The sequence below is a fragment of the Mustela putorius genome, unplaced genomic scaffold (genome assembly GCF_011764305.1).
Source record: "Mustela putorius furo isolate JIRA1106 unplaced genomic scaffold, ASM1176430v1.1 tig00003901_pilon_pilon_pilon, whole genome shotgun sequence".
Lineage (NCBI taxonomy): Eukaryota > Metazoa > Chordata > Mammalia > Carnivora > Mustelidae > Mustela > Mustela putorius.
Window position 1 is genome coordinate 13,150,157 of NW_025422049.1, and position 7,318 is coordinate 13,157,474.

Genomic DNA, 7,318 nt, shown 5'->3' on the forward strand with positions numbered 1-7,318 from the left:
TGTATTCACTCCTTTGCTTCCATGAAGCGCTTTCATAGAGACACAGAAGGTAGACAAGTTGAGTCTCTACTAAAGTGGGTTCTATTTCTATATCCACCTATTAATTTTCTGATATTTGGAAGCAAAATAGTTCCAGAAATGAAAAATAGTTGGGCACTGTGGTTGCTCCTAGGGCTGTTCACAGATCTAGGTTTCTCTATAGTGACATGGCAAGATGGCACTCCCAGCCTTTGTTGAAGTTAGGTAATGTTTTCATTTGGCCAATAAAATGGACTGTCATTTACAGGAGAAATGTTGAGATATTGTGTGATTCACCATCTTCCCTTTCCAGTGCTCTAGTGATAATGGAAGCTCATGCCAAGATAAGAACTCTATCAACCTGAGTCCCTATTTAATGATGATGAGCAGATGTACACTACCCAAGCCCCCCAAGTTCCCTTGTACTTTTAGCATGTGAGAAACTTTTTAAAAATATATTTTATTTATTTGAGAGAAAGAGAGAGCATGCAGAGAGGGAGAAGGGGAAGCATACTCCCCACTGAGCAGGGAACCCAACACAGGGCTTGATCCCAGGACACTGAAATTGACTCGAGTTGAAGGCAGACACTTAACCAACTGAGCCACTGTGAGAAACATTTTTGTCCTAAGCCTACTTTTATAGTGGTTTGTTAATGTGCAGAGCCTAGTGCGTCCTTATGCAGACAGTGTGTTAGGTCAACATCTCACTTCCAGTATGAGTTCCCTCTGAAACAATAGAGTTTCTGGACATTTAACATGGATAGGGATTGAGAACTTCACTGTCTTGAGGTAGTGTTCTCTATTTTTAAGTAGTTAAAATTAATAAACTATTCTTCCTATTTTTTATATTTTATTTATTTATTTGCTAGAGAGAGAGAGCGTGCGTGCACAAGCCGGAGGAGCAGCAAGCAGAGGCAGAGGGAGAAGAAGGCTCCCTGCTAAGCAAGAAGCCTGTTTCCGGACTCAATCTCAGGACCCTGGGATCATGACCTGAGCCAAAGGCAGCCACTTAATTGACTGAGACACTCAGGTGTCCCTATTCTTCTTATTTTGAACCAAACTTTGCCTCTTATAATTTCTACTCAAAAGCTAATTTAAATACTGGGCTTAGTTAACGAAAAGGTAACTTCTAAATTTCTTCAGTGATATCCTGCAACTTAGAATTTATAACCTGTCTCAGGAAGTGTTCTGTTGAAACTATTTTCTGAAAAGCCTAAACCCTAAACAACAGAACACATTGAATGTAAATTAAACTGTGCTCTTGAGCAGAAAATTAAATTTGTTCTATGACTTGGATTTTAAGGCAGCCCACATAATATAAACAGTGCTGCAAGTGACTGATAAATCTGTAAATTCAATTGATACCCTACCTTGGTGATAACCAGTGGAGAAAATTAGAGTAATATGCATGAGCTTCTCATTCAAATACTTTGATTTTATTATCTAAGCAGAACCAGAAAATATTTTCAGGTAATTAATAACACTTTAGTCCAGAAGTATCAATATAATATACTTTTAAAGTGCTCTTCTTTTGATGAGTACCGGGTGTTGTATGTAAGTGCTGAATCACTTTATTATACACCTGAAACTACTTTTACACTGTTAACTAACTAGAATTTAAATGACAACTTAAAAAAAATACCCTCCTTTTAGTTTTTATAGGAATAATGCTCTTCTCACCATAATCCTAGGTTTAACACTAGGGTTTGGTGGTTAAGAGTTCGTTATAATGGTCTATTTTACAACTGGTGCAAAGAAATGAGTAACAATCTACCCAGTACAATTTATAAGGCACTAGATAATTGTTATTGCTCCAAATATCTTTACCAAAGGTCATTCACATTTCAGTCTTATCATATTATTAAATATTTTTTGAGCTCATAATCAATACAACTCATAAATGTATGACAGAATAATAAGAGGAGAAAAATAAGGTATTCAAAAATGAAGAAATACAAAAGGATAAAGAATTGTGTGTAAACACCCTTAATTCCTTAGAAATCAAATAGCAAAATTAAAGTAATAAGATCCCATTTTTAATCTATAATATTGGTAATTTTGTTTTTACTAACAATATCTGTTATTGATAAGAGTTTAGGAAATGCACCATCATCACTTTTGATAGAAAGGTAAAGTGGCACAGTTTTATCTATCTATCTATCTATCTATCTATCATTTATCATCTATGTATTTCTCTAGCCATCTGGTGATTACTGAAAAGGAAAATACTTCATAATATATAATATAGCAAACAAGACCCAACAGGGATGAAGAAACTAATGTCTCAGGTGCCTCAGAGGTAAATGTCATCACCACCAGCTCCAAACAAGAAAATTAGACTTGCTAAAGTGTTAGTTATGTGTGAGAGAAATTTAGAATGTATAGTGAAGGATGAGAGTGAATGTTAATTACATCATCAGAATCAGTGACAGCAAGTAAGACTTATAGATTCTTTTACTGCTTCTCCTGTATCAAAATCTTTTTAGAGATTGTGACTGGTCACCATCTTCAGGGTTAATAGACATAAATGGACAATTTTATCAGGCTTCTTATGTATCACCTCACATAATCCAACAGCAGTTCTGAATCTCACCATGCCTGTGGCGAACATTTTGTGCTGGTTTCATCCTACTTCACACTAACTTCCCAAGAGGCTTCCACATTTCTCTCATTTATGGCTCTAGGATTTCTCTGATGCTGCAGTATGGGCCACCTATGGAAGAATCCTCAGCACTTTTATATGTTCTACCAAGAAATGTGGGAGAGTTAATAACCCAATGGGACAACTGTTAACCCAAAGAAGATGAAAATCAAAGGATGAGCGCTTTTACCCTTTATGCTCCAACAGAAACTTTACAAAGGCATCTGATACAGACTTCTTAGATGTTCCTGTGGAACAAAGAACTAGGTAACTGTTGTTTTTCCTTTGTCCTAGGTTTCACTCCCCATGGGCCCTTAACCCTACAATCTCACATAATGTTCCATATAAAAACACCCTTATATGGGCCCTTGTTCTAGATTTTATTTGAAAGAAATCCAAGCTACAACAATATGAATAACTTTATACAGAGCAACATATTTTCAAGAAATTTATTCTGAGGAAATAATTAGTAACAAGAAAAATTTTCCTTCTGACATATCAGGTGTAATATTTTATGGAACAAAAATACTTAAAATGCAAATGTTCAGTAATAAAGGGTTGGCTAATCCAAATTTCAAGTTGCTACAGGGAAATGACAGTAGTTTTATTGGAAGATAACCCACGTTTTAGCCCACTTCCACTTTGGCAAGTAAGTGAGATCCCTAAAACCTGGCTGAGAGTCACAGAATAAAAACTATAAAAGAGGAGATTATTGGGTTTTGACTTCTATGGAAGTTTAATTTATTATAAGATTTCTCCCAGATTTCATTTTTGGGTTTTTAAAGTCTCTTTGGGAATTTATAATAATGGGATAGAGGTTGATTATATTTAAAATTCAGCCCTCTTCTATTCTATTTTATTGTATAACCCTTTGTGAAGAATAGGGTAAGATAGTGTAACTTTACTTCTTATTTATTGGACCAATGAATAGGAGTCAACATTCAGCATCAGGAACAGGGAACCCTTAGAGGTAATTTAAGTTATGGTTCTGACCAATCTCTGAAACTTTCAAATCAACTAGAATATCTATTATATTGGTCCAAGAAGGATCAGTAGAAGCTCTGCTAAATTATAAACAAAATATAGAAATTGTATTTTTGATCGGCCTTTTATCTATATTTTCCTGAGGGAAACAACCACATCATGGGCTTGCCAATTAAAGTCAATGGATTAAATAAGAAAGGAAAGTGAGACTGGGTGCCTGGGTGGCTCAGTGGGTTAAGCCGCTGCCTTTGGCTCAGGTCATGATCTCAGGGTCCTGGGATCGAATCCCGCATCGGGCTCTCTGCTCAGCAGGGAGCCTGCTTCCTCCTCTCTCTCTCTTCCTGCCTCTCTGCCTACTTGTGATCTCTCTCTGTCAAATAAATAAATAAAATCTTAAAAAAAAAAAAAAGGAAAGCGAGAGAATCAGGGAGAAGCTCTTACCCTTTTGGCTGCTTTCCTGTCCACTTTTCTCTGTACCTCCTTTCCACTCAACTTTCCAAACCAAAATGGGTGAAATAATAATCTGATTTGTGAGATACTAGGAAATTGATTAGGTTGTAATTACTATGAGATAAATGTCATAAGTGCTGATAAATCTCTTTGTCTTTCTTCTTTTTTTATATAGCATTGAGAAAGTAAAGATATGTAGCATATTCTCTCTCATGGGCTTTCTGGGATTTAGGCCTTCTTTTTACTTTGAGTTCAGTGAAAGGCTGGTTGTAAACTATGAATTTGAAATGAGGCAAATGTATAGTCCTTTCTACATTTCTAAATTACATGGTCTAATTTAGTCTTATGAGGGAGCCTTGCATTTCAGTTTGTAGTGACCTGGATAATAACAGAGTAGCAGTTCTTATCTAATTTAGCATTTTCAGACATGCATACAGATTTCTAGTAAACCTCCAGGGATGAGCTGGGGCAGAGGCAGGATTTATGTATCCCTAAGTAATCTGGATATACTACCATTTAACTTCACCGCAACCTTAATTCCATATATCAAATATTACTCTTTCATATCCAAAAATTAACTTTTGAACTATCTGTTATTTTTATATGGTCTTAATTTTTCAGTGAAGTTGAATAATTATGAAAACCTCAAGTTCCAGAATACTGCTGATGTACAATTACAAGGTATGGAGGTGGAGCAAATTTCACATATGTAAGGTGGTGTTTACCTTGATAGGTAGGAAAATAGCTTCATTTATACAGTGCAGTTCAAGTCATGTGCCCCACTTATATGTTCTCATAGAATCCTTTATTTTTTACTTTGCATTTGCCATTGTCTGTCACTCCTGTTAATCTGTAAACTCCCAAAGGTTAAGAGCTAGGTTTAAGTTATTTTGCATTCCCAGTAACTACTAGATTTCCTAGAAAAAATTGTGCACTCAATCAATAAATTAACATATACTTTGTATCATGAGAAAACATAATGTCTTACTCTGCTCAGGCTGTTGTAACAAAATACCATAAACTGGGTGACTAAAACCACATACATTTATTTCTCATAATTCTGGAGTCTGGGAAAATCAACGTGCTACACAATTCAGTTCCTCCTGAGGACTGTCTTATGGATGATCAACTCTTCATACTGTGGTGACAGTGAGGAGTGAGAGAGAACAAGCATGAGCAAGAGTAAGCATGCAAAAGCAAACTCTGGTTTCTTGTAAGGGAAGTAATCCCATCAGAAGGACCCTACTCTCATTACCTCACTTAAAATTAATTACCTCCCAAAGATACCATTACCTTGGGGGTTCAGGCTTTAACAAATGAATTTGAGGGAACACAAGCATTCAGTCCATAATAGCTAGATACATAAATGATCTCATAGTATTTGAATTGATCCTTTTTTTTCTGTTTGTTTGTTTTTTTTTTTATTAAATTAATTTATTTATTTTCAGAAAAACAGTATTCATTATTGATCCTTTTAAAAAGCATTGTGAGGGGCACCTGGGTGGCTCAGTGGGTTAAAGCCTCTGCCTTCGGCTCAGGTCATGATCTCAGGGTCCTGGGATCCAGCCCCGCATCGGGCTCTCTGCTCAGCAGGGAGCCTGCCTCCCCCTCTCTCTCTGCCTGCCTCTCTGCCTACTTGTGATTTCTGTCTGTCAAATAAATAAATTTTTAAAAATAAATAAATAAATAAATAAAAGCATTGTGAATTTGAAAGGAGAGAGCTTCTGACTGGTATGAAGACTGGTAAAATAATTTTAAATAACTCAGTCATAAAAATAATTATTCTTTGGCAATCTATAAATTCTTATTTACTTATTTATTTTGAATTTGGGAAGTTGGCATGATAGCTAAATATAAAATGAATTTATTTAACTTTATTTATTTTTATTTATCTGAGAGAGAGAACAATGGTAGAGAGATTAGTGGAGGGAGAGTGACAAGCAGACTCCCTGCTGAGTGGAGAACCCAACATGGGGCTCAATCATAGGAGTTCAAGATCACAACCTGAGCCAAAGTCAAATGCTAAACAGACTCAACCACCCAGGTACCTGTTTATTTAACTTATTTTAGTCCTAGGTATATTTTAAAAGAGTAAATCACTTTTCCTCATTATAGAGGGGGTTGACAGATGTTTTAGACATCAGGATAATATAATGATGGAAATTAAAGTATTAATATTGTTTTTTTTTCTAAATCTTACTGTAACATATATAATAATAAGGTATTCTGCTAATTGAGGGCAAATTACTCTTTGCAGTCTTTAGTTATCTGAAATAAGCAACAGAGATACAGTTCCTTGCCAAGACAGCATAGGTATCATCTCAGGGGGCACCTCTAAAAGTATTAAGTGCTCATTTACACCACAATGAGCAAACACCCTCTAAGTGATTCCTGAGAGTAAACTGAGTACCTTTATTTGACCCAAATATATCTTCACTTGTCTACATGGTTAATTGGATAATTCAGTTCATTTGCTCTTCTATTTAGCTGACAATTACTATATATACATTTTATGGATTACCCCATTTCAACAAAATGGCATTTCACTGTAAGGCAACACTGAACACAATTTATATTCTTTAATGACTGAGAAGGCACCTCATAATCTAGTTACAGGACCTCAGGGACATCACAGTAAATCTCACACATCACAGTGATATATAAAGAATTGAATGAAGTAATATACTGTGGTTTCAGAAAAAAATAATCAATTTGTTTATATTTTACTTTGCTATACTCCCCAAAATTTTATACAAAAAATAATTTATTGATACTTTGAATATGGCAATGCCAGTACAGCATCTTGTTAATCATTAGCTCTTTTTTTAAAAAGAGATTTTATTTATTCGTCAGAGAGAAAGAGCACAAACTGGGGAGCAGGGAGAGTGGCAGGAAGAGGGAGAAATAGGCTCCCTGCTGAGCAAGAAGCCCAATTAGGGACTCAATCCCAGGACCTTGGGATCATGACCTGAGCAGGTGCTTAACCAACTGAGCCACCCAGGCATCCCTCATCAGCTCTTCTTTTTAAACCATAGAAATTGCCATTATTTAAATCATGTGTCCTTAAGGAGAAATCTGCAACATTCTGGGACGTACCTCCCCACCCTGGGAAATTTATCTCAGTTTCAAAAGACTTCTGTTAAAATACAGAAACTAGGAAATTCCCTGTTAGATAGGGTGATATTATAAACCTGATCAATAGTTCCAAATAAAATTTGGTGTATT